The sequence below is a fragment of the Phodopus roborovskii genome, unplaced genomic scaffold (assembly GCF_943737965.1).
Source record: "Phodopus roborovskii unplaced genomic scaffold, PHOROB, whole genome shotgun sequence".
NCBI classification, from domain to species: domain Eukaryota; kingdom Metazoa; phylum Chordata; class Mammalia; order Rodentia; family Cricetidae; genus Phodopus; species Phodopus roborovskii.
In genome coordinates this window covers 2,366,673-2,387,070 of record NW_026126525.1, presented here as the reverse complement: position 1 = coordinate 2,387,070, position 20,398 = coordinate 2,366,673, and the positions used below count along the sequence as shown (strand labels likewise).

General features: G+C 40.3%; 1 pseudogene; it reads right to left on the bottom strand.

Moving 5' to 3' along the window:
• Positions 1-4,836: 4,836 nt before the first annotated feature.
• The window catches only part of LOC127232404 (ATP-binding cassette sub-family G member 3-like), a 41,627-nt pseudogene continuing 26,065 nt past the window's right edge, over positions 4,837-20,398 (bottom strand).

The window sequence follows — 20,398 nt, the reverse complement described above, 5'->3', positions numbered from 1 at the left end:
AATGCCTTACAGCTGGATCTCATGAAGGCATTTCCACAACTGAGGATCCTTCCTCTCTGATGAGTCCAGCTTGTGTCAACATGTCATAAAAACAGCCAGTACCTTCGGATACCTCTCTTTGATAATGTAGTAGCTCAGGAGTCTTGACTGGTGACTTTGGCTATATCTGCAAGAAAAAGACAGGGTTCTTGTATTATGAAAGAGCTCTTGTGACATTTAATGGGGACTGTGGATCTGAAAAGTCACTGAAGCTCAGGGTTAACAAGAGGTTCTTCTGAGGAGCATTGCAGAGACACAGATGTTGGGACCCTGCTTTATACATCAGCATCTGTAGAAACTACCTCTTTGAATAATTGCCCATTCCTAGATCTGGTATTTCCCAAGTTCCTTTGCAGCCTTAGAGATTATAGACTATGCTGCTGTATCTGTACCTTCATGGATTGTTATTTCCCTTATGTTTCTTTAATGCATATTCATAAGCATTTCATTCAGTCTTTTTCCATAACAGGAAAGTACACATCAATAATATGGTGTTTTTAAACTTCTAGCTAAATTCTATAGTCATCTCAGCTCTCTGGACTTTGGTTGCACTACATTTGGTATTCTGGAAACTTGTTCCTTTGGCTTCTACTACCATTCCTCTTTGTGTGTTTCCCTTATCCTACTCACTTTCTTAGTATTCTTTGTGAAGCAGGTAGGAAGTGCATTTATTCCCTGAGACTGGATCTTTGACTTTCTCTTCAGATGCCTTAGTCATAGCAAAGCTTCACAGAGAAGCTTTCATGGCCAGCCTCCGGAAACTGTGCAAACTTCTGCTGGACATCCTCACATGCACAGCAAGGGGCTGGTTTCATGTTCCAATGGCCATGGAAGATGTAAACAATGGTTTCTCAGAGTCCTGGGGACTGTGCCCAGGGAAACCTGTCCCGGCAGACCAGGCCATTCAGAGTCTGCTAACATCACAGTGCTACTCCTGCCTTCACCCATGGGAAGAGGAGATCCATCAAAGTATTGGACTTGCTTGCACCCACGGATGCCAGCCCAAACTACTATACCCAGCAAAGATTTCAATCACTACAGATGGAGAAAACAAGATATTCCATGACAAAAACAGATATATACAATATGTATCCACAAATTCAGCCCTACAGAAAGTACTGGAAGGAAAACTCAAACCTAAGGAAGTTAACTACACAGAAACATAGGCAATTGATAATCCCACTTTACCAAAGTCAAAAGAAAAAGTATGGTAAAATCACACACAATACCACCACCACCACCAAATACAAAACAAACAAGACTTAACAATCAATGATCATTAATATCACTCAATATTAATGATCTTAACTCACCTATAGAAAGACACAGGCTAACAAAATGAAATTGAAGACAGAATCCATCCTTTTGCTGCATATAAGAAACACACCTCAACTTCAGAGACAGATATTACCTCAGAATAAAGCGTTGGGAAAAGATTTTCCAATCAAATGGACCTAATAAACAAACTGGTATAGCAATCCTAATATCCAACAAATTAGACTTTAAACTAAAATCAATCAAAAGAGATGCAGAATGTCATTTCATATTCATCACAGAAAAAGTTCAAGATGAAGTCTCAATTCTGAACACCTATGCCCCGAATACAAAGGCACCCACATTCATAAAAGAAACATTACTAAAATTCAATTCACACATAAAACCTCACTCACAGTGGGAAACTTCAACACCCTAATCTCACCACTAGACAGGACCATCAGTCAGAAACTTAAGAAAGAAATAAAAGAACTAATAGAAGTTATGATCCAATTGGGTTTAACAGGCACCTATAGAACATTCCATCCAAATACAAAAGAATATGCCTTCTTCTTAGTGCCACATGGAACCTTCTCTAAAAAAAACCACATACTTGGCAATATAGCAAACCTTAACAGATACGAAAAAAGTGGAATAACCCCCTGTATCTTATTGGATCAACATGATTTAAAGTTAGAATTCAACAATACATATTGCAGAGACCTTACAGACTCATGGAAACTGAATAATGCTCAATTGCACCATTCCTGGGTCAAGGAAGAAATAAAGAAAGAAATTAAAGACTTCCTGGAATCAATGAAAATGAAGATACAACATACCCAAACTTATGGGACACTTTGAAAGCAGTGCTAAGAGGAAAGTTATTAGCACTAAGTGCCCACATGAAGAAACTGAAAAATAGTCACACTAGAGAATTAACAGCACAACTGAAAGCTCTAGGTCAAGAAGAAGCAAACTCACCCTGGAGGAGTAGACACCTGGAAATAATCAAATTGAGGGCTGAAATCAATAAAGTAGAAACTAGGAAAACAATACAAAGAATCAATGTAACAAAGAGTTGGTTCTTGGAGAAAATCAGCAAATAGACAAAACTTAATCCAAACTAACCAAAAGGCAGGGAAAGAATATGCAAATTAACAAAATCAGAAATGAAAAGGACATAACAATGGACACTGAGGAAATTCAGAGAATCACCAGGTCATACTTTGAAAATTTGTACTCCATAAAATTTGAAAATTTGAAGGAAATATACAATTTTCTGGATAGATATCACTTACCAAAATTAAGAACAGATAGGCAATCTAAACAGATATATAACCCCTAATGAAATAAAAGCAGTCATCAAAAGCCTCCCAACCAAAAACAGCCCAGAGCCAGATGGTTTCAGGTTTCAGTGCATAATTCTACCAGAAATTCAAAGAAGAGCTAATACCAATACTTCTCAAAGTGTTACACACAATAGAAGCAGAAGGGTCATTGCCAAAATCTTTTTACAAGGCTACAATTACCTTGGTACCCAAGCCACCAAAGACACAACTAAGAAAGAGAACTACAGACCAGTATCCCTCATGAACACTGTTGCAAAAATGCTCAATAAAATACTGGCAAATCAAATCCAAGCACACATCAGAGAAATCATCCACCATGACCAAGTAGGCTTCATCCATGGGTTGCAGGGATGGTTCATCATATGAAAATCCATCAATGTAATCCACCATATAAATAAACTGAAAAAGAAAAATCATCTCACTAGATGCTGAAAACACCTTTCACAAAATCCAACACCCCTTCATGATAAAGGTCTTGGCAAGATCAGCAGTAACAAACATACCTAAACATAATAGAAGCAATTCCTCTAAAATCAGGAATAAGACAAGGCTATCCACTCTCTCCATATCTCTTTAATATTGTACTTGAAGTTCTAGCTAGATCAATAAGACAACACAAGGAAATCAAGGGCATACAAATTAGAAAATGAAGAAGTCAAACAATTACTATTTATAGATGATATGCTAGTTTACATAAGTGGCCCCAGGGAACTTCTACACTTGGTAAACACCTTCAGCCAAAGTGGTAGGATACAAGATAAACTCAAAAAAAAAAAAAACCCAAGTAGCCCTACTATATACAGATGATAAAGTGGCTGAGAAAGAAATCAGAGAAACATCACCTTTTACAGTAGCCACAAACAACATAAAATATCTTGGGGTAATGCTTACCAAACAAGTGAAAGACCTGTATAGCAATAACTTTGAGTCTTTAAAGAAAGAAATTAAAAAGATACCAAAAAAAAAAAAAAGGATAGATTTCCCATGCTCTTGGGTAGGTAGGATCAACATAGTAAACGTGGTAATCTTGCCAAAAGCAATCTACAGGTTCAATGCAATGCCCATCAAAATCCAGCACAATTCTTCACAGACCTTGAAAGAACAATATTTAACTTTATATGGAAAAACAAAAGACTCAGGATAGTCAAAACCACTCTGTACAATAATGGAACTCCTGGAGGCTTCACCATCCCTGACTTCAAGCTCTTTTATAGAGCTATAGTCCTGAAAACAGCTTGGTAGTCGTTCAAAAATAGACAGGTAGATGAATGGAATCCAATTGCTTATTTATAGTATAAAAGAAACCAAACAGGACACAAAAGTTCCTTTTTTGTCTTTGTAATTTTTATTTCAAAAATTTACAATTCCATATATATAGATAATGCATTTCAGCTATTCCCACTCCCTCCCTCCTTTTTATCTCCCTTCCAACTCCTCCAAATGCCCCTCTTTATGATTCCCTTTCTCACATTCATATCTGGGTATTACTGAGATTAACTAGAGCTATCTGTGGGACCCTGGGCTTTAGACTATCCACTGGTGCCTAGCTGCTCTCCTGCAGGTGTTAAGTGTGAAACCAGAGATTATCTGTCTTTCATAATCTACCAGCAGCAATTGTTCAGCAGAAGGGACTATGGTTCCATTGAGTCCCTCTCAAACCCTTGCTGTGCTGATGAGAGACCCTGTCTTGTGTAGGTAGCTGTAGGTGTTATAGACAGACCATGGTTGCAATGGCTCTATGTGTGCAATGGCTGTGTATATCATGCTCACAATATAGCATTTCCAGCCTTTCTTCTTGTCTTTTGGCTTCTGTACCCCTGCACCCCTCTACCACACAGCTCTAAGCTTGAGAGAGGGTAGCATTTGTGTCTTGCTTAGGGTAAAGCACTCAACTTTCACTTAATTTGGGTTTATTGAGCAACCACTAGTCTGTATCATGAGTCACTCCCATTACAGTGGGAATCTCTCCTGGGTGATGCTGGCTATAGCATGTGTGTGATTGAAAGTATTTATAATAGTTTGGAATTGCATCTCTTTACACAACTGTAGAAAATTTCCACCATAGAACCTAATACCCTAGTTGCTATTTTTTTTGAGGGGGGGCTGGATTTACAAGAAAATCAAAAACAAAAACAAAGGATGTTTTGTTGCTGTTTTACAAATAATTCAAAGGAAATGGTAGTGCAATTTTAAAATTTCTCCTTTTCTTAAGAACTAATAGCTGTACACAATTTGTTGATAAAAGAAAAATCATTATACAAGCTAAGGCCACATGGTTCTCCCAGAAGCCCCATGGTGAGAAGTCGATGCCTCTGATTGTCAAGAATTCTTCACCAGTACATCTGTAATTCAACACATATAAAAATAATATCAAAGTTTATTCAGTACATTCACTGTTCCTTCTTTCTAAAAACACATAGTTCCAACACATCGTTAACGTTTTCTTCTTTGTATTTAAGAACCGTGATGATGAACTTACTAGTTTGTTATATATTATGCCAATCTAAACTACTTGAATCAGCTCCCTATATTAATTTCAAAAACTGTCCAAGGAGGCGTAGCTGTCACATCTATTTAGAAGTATAGAGGGAGTAGGTTTAGTAAAATTGGGCAAGTTTACAGTCATACTAAGATCCAACTTTGTAGTCTTCATTATCTTTTCAAGTCATTTCTCAATCTACAATGCTGCTCTCTCTTCAAAGAGAAAAGGCAAGGATGAAGCACTTGTTTCTCCATCCTGTGAGTCAGCATCCCTGTGTGTCTCCGCCCCTTGTATCTCTTAAGATTTAGCAGTTCCCAAATCTGCTGTAGGGTCAGATTTTTTTCTCCTGTGAGGATAATCCTTTTGTGAGTATGAGGTCAGTGGATGACCTGCCCTGCTTTCATTTTACCCATCCCCATCCTCTTGACCAGAAACCGGTAAAGAATTTTATCACAAGATTGGCAGACTACACAAGCAGAGAGGAGATGTGGGAGACAAGATCTCCTCAAAACATTTGTTTTCTTATTAGTAATTCAGACATAATTTGGGTTGCTATTATTCATCATTATTTTGGATGTGCATGAGAGATTTAACATATAAGCATGTTCCTCTCTCATTTAGATATCAAAATCAAATCCAAAAGAACAATAATAGGAAGTGAAGTTATTTTCACGGCATTAAATTTCCTTCTCGATATACTGAAATACATGTTTGTTTCATTATAGTACATATCCCCCTCTACACACACACACACACACACACACACACACACACAGACACACACCCCAACCTTTGCTTTCTTGAGGTCTTGCAGAGTGTGGGGCAGAGGGAAGACCCTGGAATCTGGCAGGCACAGCTCAGCCCTTGCTGCCCTGACATTCTTGGGCTCTGCTCACAGGAACCATAATCTACACATGTACAAACTGTATGCCCATATACTATCAGAGCAGCCTATGTCAGACTCAAATGTTCTGAAGCAAGGAACTCAAACTCACATTCAAAACTACTTTTTTAAAGGCCCAAATGACCCTTCTGCACATTGTCTACACAAGGAGCAGTAGGATGGAAATAGTCACATGTGCATTGGTTACAGTGACTCAGTGTGGGGAATGGGCAGGGACAGAGAGTTAATCCTGAATGGCTTACATTACATAGCCCTGACATCTACTGATTTCTGCTGTTTTGTGTACTGGACAGAAGTTTTGCCCCAAGAATTCATTGTGTAGCAAAGCCTGTAACACAAACAGAAACAGAACAAGACAAATAGTTTAATATGTTATAAGTTTCCAAAAAAATAAATACAGCTATAACTTCAAATTCAATCTCAACTGTCATTTACAAAAATACTTTGAAACAAACAACCCTCACCAAGTTCAGTCTGCCCAGCAAAGCTGTACACCTCCCCAGCTCGAGGTTTAGGATTGAAAAGAAGGAGCTTCCCCACTGCTAAGAGGTAGACTCTAACTAGATTACCTCAGGCACCCTCCTTCTCTGCCCAGCCCATAACCTTGTAAACACTGTAATTGAAACAATACCATTGATTCACAGTAACAATATTTCTTGTTTTCATCAGAAGCAGTTGTGATTGTGGGAATAAGAAAGTCTGTTAAGACACACTTACTGCAGAGAAAGCATGGCAAAGGCAGCATGGTTGTATCACATGGTTTCTGTTTCTTTCACTTTCCTGATGTAAACTATATATCACAGTCCCTGATTCTCCATTCTTTCCTTATTAGGCATAATCACAACTTTGTGCTTTTCATAATACCATCTATCTTTCCTCTTTACCCTGAGATTGTCTCACCCTTTACTTCCCTCAAATAACACATGACCAGGGAAAACCCAAGATGACTCACTGGCCTTTGGCTAAAACCAACAGGAAAGTTCTCATGTTTAGCTCCTGGAAGGAGAATGCTGGGCAGCAGCTGGTTAGAGATTACAGCTGGGGAAAGGACTTGGTTGGGATTCCTTTTTGTTGCTACAGTTGGAGAAGCCAAATACAGTGACAGACACGACAACTTACTGTGAATCCATAATGAGGAATGCCAAAATATTGAATCCATGACAGGTTCTGCATGAGATTTATTGAATATAGTGACAGACCTGAGATAAACTATAAAGAACAGAATTAAAATCAGTCCAGTGACTAAGCATTCTAGACAAGATCCTCCTCCTCAAGACTTCTTCATCCTTCTGAGCATTTCTGCTCAGACCAGCTCTTTAAAATATTTTTTTAAAACATTCTAAACAGAAACAGAATTCTTCACTCTTTGCAAACCAAGGGTCTTATGGATTTTAAAAGAAGGACTGGACACCCACTCTTCAGGAACCAAACCCTCAGATGCTTGTTTGTCTTTTAAAGTGCATGTAACCTATGCATAACTATGCACTAGTCTTTAAGAGCCTGGCCCATGGTGGCCCATGCCTGATAAGCTGGTTTTATCATGAAAAGTAAACCAGTAAGCAACAGTCTTCCAAGGCCTCTGTATCAGCTCCTGCCTCCAGGTTCCTGCCAGTTTGAGTTCTTATACTGACTTCTTTCCATGATGAACAGTGATCTGGAGGTTTAAGCCAAATAAGAATTTTTCTCCTCAACTTGCTTTTTGGTCTTAGTGTTTCATCACAACACTAGAAACCTTAAGTAGGACAAATTCTGAATAACATACACCCACTTATACTTTTGAGAATCAATAAGTGTTGTTATTTATGAGTTTTGATTCTCTCTTCATGACAGTAGGAGTAATTTCGGATTCAAGTAAAATATCACCTTCAGCCAAATAAAGTCTAGAACTGATAAGTCACACAATGTGGTGAAGACCAGCACAGAGTGTACCAAATCCCCCAAGGGTGGTAAGGATATGTGGCTTTCCCATCTTGACCACAGTCTATCATTAAGAAGCCAAGATGGAAACTTATGTCTAACCAAATTAGCAAAAACACAATTAACTCTCCTGAGTATATGTATTTTTATTTTGTATCTGTGGTAAATGAAATTGGCTATGTAAAGCTTTAGAAGACAGTATTTATAACTGTGACCATGAGTTGGTCAATAACCCAAGAAAACTCAATTGATTTAAGTAGATGTCTGACATCAGTATATTGAACTTTGATTTAACAAATTGTAATGTGATATATTTCATCTCTAAATTTTATCTTTTACATCTCTTAAATAACTAACTTGGACCATTCCAAATTTCATAAACTTTCTAGTTTTCTTCCCATTCTGGAATCAGTCAGCCATCTTAATCTTCATATACAAATCTTTCCTTATTAAAAAATTTATCTTTGCCTCCCCCACCATCCTTTATTTTTCCTTGTTCTTCCTTCCTTCCTTCCTTCCTTTCTTTCTTTCTTTCTTTTTTTTTTTTCTTTTCTTTTTTTTTTTTTTTTTGAGAGAGAGGGGGTTTCTCTATGTAGTCCTGGCTGTCCTGGAATTCACTACATGTAGAGTAAGTTAGCCTTGAACTCAGAGATGTGCCTGCCTCCTCCTCCTGAGTGCTGGGAATAAAGTGGGAATAAAGGCGTGCACCAACATACCCAGCCTTACTTTTACATTCTTACAACTTTTTTTTTTAATCTTACTTTTTAAAACTTCTGTGGGACATGGCTATTTAAATACTAATAGTAGGCACTGAAAGAAAATCAACTCTTTATCATCAGGGTACAGAAGAATAGTAAAGAGAAACCTTTTAAATCAATAACAGTAACATGCTAGTTTAGAGTTTCTGCTGTTGCTGCTGAAATCTGTTGGTGAGCTTAATCATCTCAGTAAGAAGCCTGTCAGCTCTAGGAAAAGAGCAGAATTATTTTTTTCACATTTGAAACATGTTAGAGGCCATAAGGACTTTGCTAAAATTCTATCATTTTGTTTTATTCATGTCCACATATTGGCATGCTTTTATCATATCAACAAGAGTAAGGGGAACTGTATCAATGGAATGAATATTTATTAACTGATCATTATTTTAATAATCAAGACTATGATAATGAAAGGAATGGTGATAGCAGCCTCTTTACTGTTTGTCTATAACTTGCTGTAGACAATTAACACAGCCAATAAAGGGATCTGTCTGACAGTGGATGAAGTTCTGAGGGTGAATTTCATTTGAAGCTCTGGCAGTCAGTGAAGTCCACAGCTTAGCTGGGAAGCCAAGGCCTGACTTGTTGAGCCACCATTTTAAAGATTAATTTTTTGGAGACTAAGTCATTAAAGATATTGTCTTTAAAATTTTAAGTTTATATCAAGAAAAAAGTATCAGACATATCCTGCATAGACTAAGTTCTTGGAAAATAAAAGTGCTTTCAGGGTGAAAGCAAAACTTGGTTACAATGGGCAAGCCACTCAGCCTCAAGCTGCTGGAGGTCTGCTTGCATTTGGAAGCCATGACCTGCCTGCAAATTTGCTGGAGAAGATATGGTGGACAGAGCAAGAGAAGGCCCTGCAGGAGAGAGGCACAGTGCACTCAGAAATGAAAGTTCACACATTCATTTCAACGGTGCCTTAGCTCTAATTTTTAAAGTAACAATTGTATTTGCTGGGGGTGCATGTGAAATGTAGGAGGCAAAGAACTCCGTGAAGCAAAGCAGACAGGGCAGCAGAGTCCAAGGCTGGCAAGCAAAAGGAGTAACAGGGTTAGAGAGCTGTGGTTTGGGCCAGCCCTCACCAGACAAAGGCCAATCTATTTCACAGAATGTCATCAGGAGACTCCAGGAGGCAGTGTATTTGTTCCTTTTGAGATGTCCAGCCATACATTCTCTGTGGTAAATTTTACTCTGCTGTGAACCCATATTCTCCCCCTTAAATATATAATCACACATGAGAAGGGAAAAGGAGGGGCCATGCAGGCTTTGTCCATCTTATTATTATGTACACATTCAATCATCTTTAACCCCCATCCAATACACTGTGGTCACTGCAGAACTGCATTTCTTTCTAAAATCTTCTATCACAATGCACAGGACTTCTGGGCTCTGGAAAGTGACTGGACTTCCTTCTACACTCTGGGGTAGAATGACCAGAACCAACAATGGACAGAGCGCCTTCAGATGGTTTCTGGGCCTTGCTGTTTCTGCTGTGCTTTGGAGTCCATGCTCTGGGATGGCAACAGAGTCAATCTCCTACAGATCCATGGTCCACAAGTGCCATGTTTGTCTACTGTCACATGCCCTGAGAGTCCTGTGCACCAGCAATGAGGGAGGTGAAAACATCATCACCATACCCAACAGGAGCACACAAAAATATTAAAAGTTTTCAGTTGTAAGAAGCATAATACTGATGTTTCCTTTACAGAAGCTTGTCTACAGTCCAGGCCAGCGGGCTTGGCAGAGGACTCTGAGTCCAATCCTGAATATGATGGGACAGAACTGTCCATCAGTCCTTCTTTGTCTCCTGTATGTGGTGACTTGCATTTTGGTTGGGATCTGTCACTCTGGCCAGTGAGCTAGAAATGCTGACATATGGGGGAGGGGCACAGGAGACTTGGGGAGAAGTTACAAGCATGCTCAAGGTCAGTGACCACCACAACTGGCTATTTCTGCTTTTCTTTTTCATGAGGGAAGGAAGTACATGGGGGACACTGGAGATACTACTTCAATGGCAGTGACTGACCATTCCTTTTCCGATTGAATTTAGGGCCTGATCTACAAGATGGAAATCATATCTGAAGCTGTGGTTGGTGGGGTCACAGGTCCCAGAGGAGAATCCACTGTTGCTCTTCTAAATGGATATGGTATTAAGGTGACATCTAATGAGTTGCTGTGACACCCATAGATGAGTCCATCTCACACCTTCATCAGTAAGGCTTCCTTTTGCAGAAGACAGAGATTAACTCTGACCCACCACAGGTCACCATACTGAGAAAAGAGACTACAGAAGATTTGTATATCACACAGCTCCTCCCAAGGATCAAGAATCCTGAAAGAGAGGCTAGAGAATCTGAAGAGCAAGAGGCTGGGACAACTACAACAGTGTTGTGTTGTCACAATTGGACAGTGACACATGAATGCAGAGAAGTTGTGACAACATGGACAACACCTGTACAAGATCAAGTCAGACAAAATCCCTTCATGGAAGGGAGAGGTGGACATGAAGTCCTTCCCCTAGCTGAGGACCAATGGGAGGTTGATGGTTTCTGGGAGTGGAAGAGCCCATTTCCTTTAAAGATGTGTCCTGTGAGAGCATCCCCATGGACAGTGCTCAGGAGACCCAGGGGTGTACAAAAAGGAAAACATAGAATGAGACAGGGAGGGGACAGTAGTGAGAGAGATCAGAAATGCAGCAGTTGCTTTCCTGTTGCTGTGATACAACACTGTGTCAAGGCAACCTGTACAAGAAAGCGTTCCTTTGCCTTAGGTTTCCAGTGTGATGGGAGCCATCTTGGCAGGGAGGCATGGCATCAGGCTGCAGGCAAGGAAGTAGGAGAGGAAGCTGACTGCTCACATCCTCACAGTGCCTAGCATATAGGGAAGAGGAAGGGGACAAGACTGTAAACTCCCTAAGCCCCTCCCCCACCCAGGGACAGACTTGCCCCATCAAGTCCCTGCCTCCCAATGGTCCCAGAACCTCTCCACCACCACCACCACCTCTGTGTAGTTTATGGGCTTGAAACACTAAGACTGGGTATCCAATTGCACACAGATGAGCAAAAGTCTGCTGATTCAGGAGACTGGTTAGTACTTAGGAGTCTGGATTCTCCCAGGAACCCTTTTCAGAACAAAGGTGAGCCGTGAGACTCTGTGTGATGAACACTTACACTGCTCATGACCTTTGCTTCCCCATTAGAGACTACTGAATAAACCACAGCACCTCTGCTATGGTGAAAGCAGCAGGCAAGTCTCTCACAACTGTGAAAGGAAGGAATCAGCCAATCAGCCACCTTCTTGACATTCCAGCTTGTTATGGCTTTATACTAAGATCCCAAGAAATGCCTGTTAAGAGCTCGCTAGAAAGGGCATGCTAACCACATCATAGCCCTGACATTGGAGCAGTAGCCACAAAGCCTGGAGGGAAGGATGCTCCTTCTCTTCTAAAGACCATAATAAGTTTTAGCATGGGGCCTCATGTCCCAAGTACTGATGCATTAAGCATGTACATTTTCAAGAAGGAACACTAGGAGAAATTTCCTCTTAAAGAAACACAATTTCACTTACCAGCATGACCATAAAATAGACGGTTATGAGTTGTGTTGGTACAGCTGCTGCATTCTGTCCTGCCCCTAAAGACAGCGCCAAGGAACTGGCAGAATAAGCCAACATCAAGGCAGTAAATATTGCAGTGAAGAAACCATTCACATCTGTTTTTATTCCTTAGAAAGAAAAAGGTGTGGTCAGTCTAGTTTTCAAAACATACTTAAATCACTAAACAGACTAGTATGAGTTTTCTAGGCAGCCTATTACTCTGGATCCTATTTAATTGTATCCTTCCACGTGAGCACACAAAGTTGTTATATAGTTTCTCCTTTTGTGGATTTATTCAAGTTTTTATTCACGTGTGTATTAACAGGTGTCTGTGGTAATGTATCCAAAATGTGTGCAGTTGCCTTCGGGTGCCATAAGATTGCATCAGATATTGGGTGATGGGATCCAAATTTGGGGACTGTTGGGGGCAGCATATGGTCTTAATCAGTGAGCCTTCTCTCCAGCTTTACCACATGGCTTTTTTTTATACTTGCCATAGAATACTTTTCCACATAATGCCTATTCCATTTACACACAATTATGAGCAATTTATGAGATACTGACATGGAGAGCTAAGGCAACACAACTGGCCCAAATTCTGCTGCTTTCTCTCACTGGAGAATTACCAAAGAAAACATTCTTGTCCTCATTCCCCTGTGTTTATATAATTGCATTAGTAAAAGAAAATTGGGATCATGACTGTACTGGTTAGTTTTTGTCAGTATAACACAAGCTAGGATCTTATTGGTAGAGCCAACCTCATTAAGAAAGTTTCTCCATTTGATTAGCTCTTAGGTAAGCTTGTGGAACATTTTCTTGATGATTGATTCATATGGAAAGTCTTAGACACCTGTGGATGATGCTATCCCTGGGCAGTTGGTTCTGTGTTCTATTAGTGTCAATAAGCATCACCCTTGATGACCTCTGCTTCACTTCCTGCCTCTGGGTTCCTGCTCTGAGTTCCCTTCCTGACTTTCCTTCTTGATGGACATTGAACTTTAAGATGAAATAAACCTTTCTTCTCCAAACTGGTTCCTCTCATGGTGTTTAGCACAGCACTAGAAACCTAAGTAAGGCAAGGATTAAACAACCTTGCAGTGGTTTTAATTTCTAGAGGACAGGATGGTGCCTCCAACTTTAGATTTTCTATGAAATCACCATGTAACTGCTATGGAGGAATGCAATGGGTTCACAAGCTGATTTGTAATCTTTTTGGATCTCATGCTATGAGTCATCCACAGTGCTGTGTTTTCTAATAGTCACAGCGACACAAGTTAGAGTCTGGGGGAGCTGAGTTTCATGCCTAATCATTTTCAAAGTTATTGTTGTCATTATCAAGGTATGTACAGTACATGTGTGGGTATAGGTGTTCCTGTATTGTGGTGTGCATGTACCATAGTGTGTATGGGCCATGGTGTGCATATGTAATTGGGGAAGACTTTCTGAAGTGAGTCTCTCTTCCATTGTAGGACAAACATATTTCCTATAACCATTTCATGGCCTGAATCACTGTTCCCAAATGATAAATCTGTTATAAAACAAATTCTAAGCTTTATCTTGTCCATGCATGTGCATATGTCTGTGTGTGCATGTGTCCATGTTTTATGTCTGTGGGTATGTGTATGCATGTATGTATGCATGTCTGTGTGAGTGTATGTGTGCATGTGTATGTGCATGTCAGTGTGAGAGTGTATGTGCATGTTTAGTGTGTGTGTTGCTTGGCTGTGTGTGAGTGTGTGTGAATATGTGTGTGTGCATGTGTGATTGTGTGTGTTTCATCTGTGTGTGAGTGTATATGTAACTGTATCTGTGTGTATGTGTGTGAGTGTTTGTATAAATGTGTATGTGTGTGGGCATGTATCTGTGTGTATGTGTGTATGAGTGTGTTTATGTTTGTGTATATGCATGTGTATGTGTGAGTTGTGCATGTGTGAAAATTATGGAAATGCTAAACTGCTTAGGATGATGCTTAACCATATTCACAGACTAATATGTGCTCATATTTTAAATGACATTTACATTTTACAATTTTTTTTGTGTCCTCTCTCTTTGTAAGATGGTAGAGGAAGATAATGCACACATGTAAATATTTTACCCAGATGTACATATGTATGAGATATTACCCACATTTCAATACTTTACTTACAAATATAGGCACTTACACAAAGAAAAATATGCAGCTGGGCTAGAGATATGTCTCACTGTTTAAGAGTGTGTGCTATAATTGCAAAGACCCTGGATTCTGTTCCCAACACCCACACAGTGCCTCACGTTCTTCTATAACTACACATCATTGTGATCTGATGTCCTCTTCTGGCCACCCCAAGCATGGCATCTGCTTAGATTGTGCGCTCGCACACACACACACACACACACACACACACACACACACACACACAGAGGCAAATGCACAATAAAAGAAAATCTTTTACAATAAATATAGATATGTGTGTAATACTTGACTTTGCTTCATTGTCACTGTCTCAAATACATAAGTTACTTATTCAGTCATCATAATACACAGAATCTCCTAATTAAAACACAGCTTCACAAATAGCATTTGTAGTATTTTGTGAACAAGTTGAGATTTTCCTCGAACTGAACATCTGTGTTAGGAGACATGTTTTTCTACTTATGTCTTTCTACTTAAGGCTTGCCACAGTTGTACAAACCAAAACATGCTCCCCCAAGAGTAAAGATGCATTCTCTTGCTTTGTCACTTACCTGCTATGCTGAATATTATAATAATAAATATAATATTTGGCAATAACCTCCTGGGTACCAGCTCAGCCAGCAATTTCCCAAAGAAATATGATGACACATTGTAGTATCCACTGGTATGCTCATGTCTACAGAGACAAAAATCATGTTATATACATCCTTAGATTATTCCAGAAGGCACAGGTGAGATGCTGGCTACACTGACTGCTATTGCCACAAGGATTCTAACAGGACAGTGTCCCCTGTGCTCCAGGCTGACTCCCATTGAGGTCCCCATCTTAGGGACCAGCATCTCTAGGCCAGCATCCTTATGATATCCTCACTATGATTCTCTCCATCAGAGAACTCTTCCCTCTTTTGTCCCCTCTGGCCACACAAGAGCCCCTCCATGGAAACAGTCCGATGAGCCCACTCTCCTCAGAGTCTCTGCCCCTCTGAAGCTGGCTCCCTGAGGAGCAACTTATTCATACCTCACTCATACAGTGGTCATGGAGACTTCTCTCCTTCCAGTTCTTATGAAGAAGGTGACACTGTCTCTCTGAGGTCACAGTGCAGCTTCAGGACACTGCATCCTTGTCTTTGGCTACTCTCACTTTAGGACAGATGTATTCCTTCAGTAGTCTCTTTTACAACCATGAATCTTTACCAGATACCAAACCTAATCCTTTCTCTTTCTGGCCTTTCCTAATCCCAAACTCTTTCCCCTCCCAGTGAGCTCATTGTAACTGTGTTTTTTGAGACTAGACCACTAGTGTAGGCTGGCCTCAAACTCCATATGTATCCAAGAATGACCATCTTCCTACATAACTCTACTTCTGGCATTACAGGACTACCTGCCATGCTCAGGTTTATGTGGTACTGTGAGTCTAACACAGGGCTTTGTGTACACAAAGCAACCACTCTACCAACTGAGTGAGGCCCTAAGCTCCTCTCTGATGTCTCCTCTCCTTGGCATGTAATTGGGGCAAGTCTTAGCCATCTTTCTGAGCATTGAATCCTAAGTACAAGTCACCAAGAAAATGATCTCCCTTGATTGAGAAACACAGGAGATAAACAGCTCTTTCTACACAGCTGCCGCCTGGCTCTTTCCACCCCTCCATCCCCAGACTGTGCACACTCACTAATATACAGCTGTACCTCTCCAGCTCCAATGTGCTGCTGAACCCACTATGCTTAAACCCCATGAAACTCCTGACATCTTCTCTGAGGGGGGGTCACAAATTTCCTGTGATTTCCAGTCCCCTCCTGCTGTGTTGTCTGTAACACTGAGATTTGGTGAACATACCCCAAATTTGAAACTTTCTCTGAGCAGCAGACCCCTCTACTCCTGATTTCCCATCCAGGTTCCATTAACATTAGTAATCTTTACATACTTGAAGGATCATGATATCACATGATAAACACAAAATTTCACAATTTTGTTCATTTTCAACTAAATAAGTAAGAAAGGGGGGAAATGATTGGTAATTCATGTGATCACATGCTAGGCCCACCTATGAACATAATCAGCTTGCTCATTAGCCACTGATGCTTGCTCCTGGGGTAGGGGCTACTCACAGAAAGCGATCCCTGTCAATCATGAAGAGTTCCCCAATAGACAAGCTTGTGATACACTGGAACCCTGTGAGCAAGAGGAGCAGGAGGGCTCTTCCAGGAGAGAATGGAGGAGAAATCAACAGCAAAGTCAACTTTAGGATGGTTTCTTGACAACAGAGCTGGTTCTATAGATTAAATAAAATCACATAGGTTTTTTTTCCTTACAGAAAGAGGAGGAGGACAACAACTGGAGAAACAGCTCAGCAGTGAAGAGAGCTTGCTGCTCTTGCAAAGGACCCAGGGTTGGTTGTCATCACCCACTTTGCATGATATTCCTCAAATCCTCAATTCTATCCATATTGTTACAAATTCCCATTTTAAAGATAAGTAGCATTCCAAGTCACATTTTCTGTACTAGTTATGGGATGGTAGACACTTAAATTCCTTAACTTGATTACTGTGCATATTGTTGCAAAGAACATCACAGTTTACATGCATTTGGGGTAAATGTTTTTCAATTGGCATGTAAGGATGCATGGCTCTAATTATTTCTTTTAATCCTTTCTCCTTAATGTTTGGCTGCTACCTCAACTCTATAATGCTACTGAGCCAATGGAGCTCATACACCAGAAATTTCAAACCCAGTTCCTAGTTACACAATTGGACAAAGTACAAAGGCAAAGCTGGGTCCAAACATGAAAAGCATCTCTGGCATCCTGAACATTACTGATGAAGAAGCCATTGATACTGACTCTGAAAATAATTTACAGCTTTATTCCACAGATGGATGTTGAGGAAGTGTTTCCAACTTTCCTACTTAGGTTTCTTTTGCTGTGATGAACACCCTGACCAAAAGTAATCTGAGGAGAAGGGAACTTATAGAACTTACATATTTCAGGTCACAGTCTAATCCTGTGGAAAGGCAGGCAGGACCTTGGAGGCAGGGAGGGAAGCTGGGGCCACAGAGCAGTGCTCCTCACTGGTTTACCCCTCATGACTTGCTCAGCCAGCTTCTTATACAACTCAGAACAACCTGCCCAGGGGTAGCACTGCTTCCAGTGGGATGGCCCCTCCCACATCAACCCTTAATCAAGGAAACACCCCACAGACTTGCCTATAAGCCAACCAGATAGATGAATCCTCTTAAACAAGTTCCTTCTTCCCACATGACTCTGGCTGGTGCCAAGTTGACAGAAAACTAACCAGCACACTAACCAAAAGATCACCCACTTATCAGGACAATTGAAATAAACCGCACACAAAGGCCATTGTCACACAGTCCAACTGCTTATAAAATACCGGTAGCAGAGGAGGTGAAAAATGCAAATAAGAGCATTTCATGACTTCTTAAAAGAATATGAAGAAAAGGCTGATAAAGTTCTTCTTAATGTCTGTATTTGCAAGACCACATCAGGTTTTTCACAGTTCATTTCTGAATGCTTCCTGTGACAATGTCTACACTGTCTGTCCTGTGATCTTGCTGTGCTGGGTTAAGACATTCTGTTTACACAGGGCACAAATCAAGTGTGAGTGGTTTTGTGAAGTGCTCGTGACAGGCCTGTTGAGAGATTTGATCACACTGTGAACCCTGAGACTGTGTAATTTAAATAAAATAAACCATAGGTCACAAGGTGGAGGGAGCAATCAGTTGACTGGAAGTAACCATAGAGTGAGGGGAAGTCGGGAGGTCAGAGAGAGAGGTATAGGAAGTAGAATGGAGGGACATCCAGTTGGAGGAGTTTTTTTTTTTTTTCCCCAAGCTGGAGTAGAAGAGAGCTCTTCTTCTGAGACAACCGAGAAGGAAGGTCAATTGGCTGCTTTCTCTGCCTCTCTGAGCTAGCAGGTTTTCATGCCAGCATCTGGCTCCCAAGTCTTTATTGGTAAAATAAAAGTATAGAGACTTAGTTAAAACAACACTTGCCTCCTTATATTGAGGCAACTAAGGCGATGGTGGACAGGCTGCTGCCTCAACAACAAGATGGTGGTAGTGGCTAAGAGGACACAGTCAGCAGCTAAGGCATCAAAAGGGTCAGGTTTTTATCTGTGCCACAGATAAAAACAATAGGTGCCCTGGCCACTGGTAGATTCCAGAGAGGAGGCAAGAAGTAAGAGAGGAAAGGATTGAGTCAGCCCACAGTGGTGGTGAGAATCTCACAGCCCGACTAACTAGCAGTCAGAATGTGTCTTTATTCATACAGAATTCAGTATGAATAGATTCATGCTGTTCCAAAACATAGAACATATTGTTTTTGTTTTCAGATTTGTGTTTGACTTCCTCTCTTGTACACTTAGGTCATGAGTTTAGCCATCATTGATACACAGAGTTATCTTTTATAATCATTTTTACTTATCAACCCCACAACCCAAATTTTAAGGATCTAGAGGCATATTATAGCCCATTCTCAGGCTGCCAGATTTTGTGCCTTCAAGGATGCTAGACAGAAAGAAAATCCCCAAGCCAGCCCAAGATATTTGTAATAAATACATGCAGTACATTATTAACTATTAATGGTTGGAGTGTGCAAGAAAAATCTTCAGGCAAAAACTGCTGCAGTTATTTTATTATTATTATTATTATTATTATTATTATTATTATTATTAATTTTTGTTGTTGTTGTTGTTTTGAGATAGGGTTTCTCTGTGTCCTGGCTGTCCTGGAACTCACTCTGTAGGCCAGGCTGGCCTTGAACTCAGAGACCTTCCTGCCTCTGCCTCCTGAGTGCTGGGATTAAAATCATGAGCCACCATAAACTGGCAGCTGCTGCAGTTTTTATTTTTGGCATAATACAATGTTTATATTTTTATCTTTATATAATTTATTTATATGTCTAGTCCTGGCATTCTTTTATTCCTTGGTCATGTGATACCACAGTGACTCTACACAAGCCTTTCTAAGAAAGGGAGGTCCTGACACCTCATTCTTTTATCATCTTTCCACCCCATTCTTTGCCCATCAAAAGTCCCTGTGTGGGGAAGGAGTAGCTCCAGCCAATCTCACTTTGTTCCTGTCTGTGCCACCTAATTGCCTGGGTGTATAGAACGAAGAGTGCGGCCAACTCCTCTAGCCCACTGAATCTTGTTAACCTTTTAGGTTTACTTTGTACTGTTTATCTTGTGCCTGAGTAAGTAGATGTCTAACGAATATCTTAGAGCCTAATAAAAAAAAAGGGAACACCTCCTTCTTAATATACATCACAACCTCCAAGGCAAGAGGAAGACCTTCAGGTGGATAAGGATAACTCCCTAAAAGTGAAAGGGATCATATGCTCAGGACTTTCCTGGGGGAACTTAAGAAGAAGTTCTCCTGGGAAAGCAAAAATGATACATGAGAAAAATTTTCATCAATCTAATATCCCCAAGTAGTACAAATATTAAAAGCCATCCAAACACGCAACACATAGAGATAAAAAACAGAAAAGACACAGCAGCCATCATACAGCTCAGCTTTGCTGGAACTTTGCCAAGCACCTGTGCTGGCTTTATGACTTTTGCCGTTCTCATAATATATGGCTATGCCAGGAAAAATTTCAGATCTTGGTCTTCAGGGAAGATGAACAGATGACAGACTAGAAATCGCTATAACAATCATCTCACTGCAGACTAACTTCTGATCCCCACAGAAGCAAACTCACAGAAGGACTGGTTTTCATGTTTATTCTTTTCTCCAAAATTAATTAATGTGCTTTGTACACATTAAAACAGATCTGTGGGTCTATGGAGCTGGCCCATTCAGCAATGTGTCTGCCATGCAGCCATGAGGACCTGAGTTCAGATGCCAGGAACATATGTAAAAGTACCCAGGACAGTACTTCACATCTGTAATTCCAGTGGTAAAAGATAC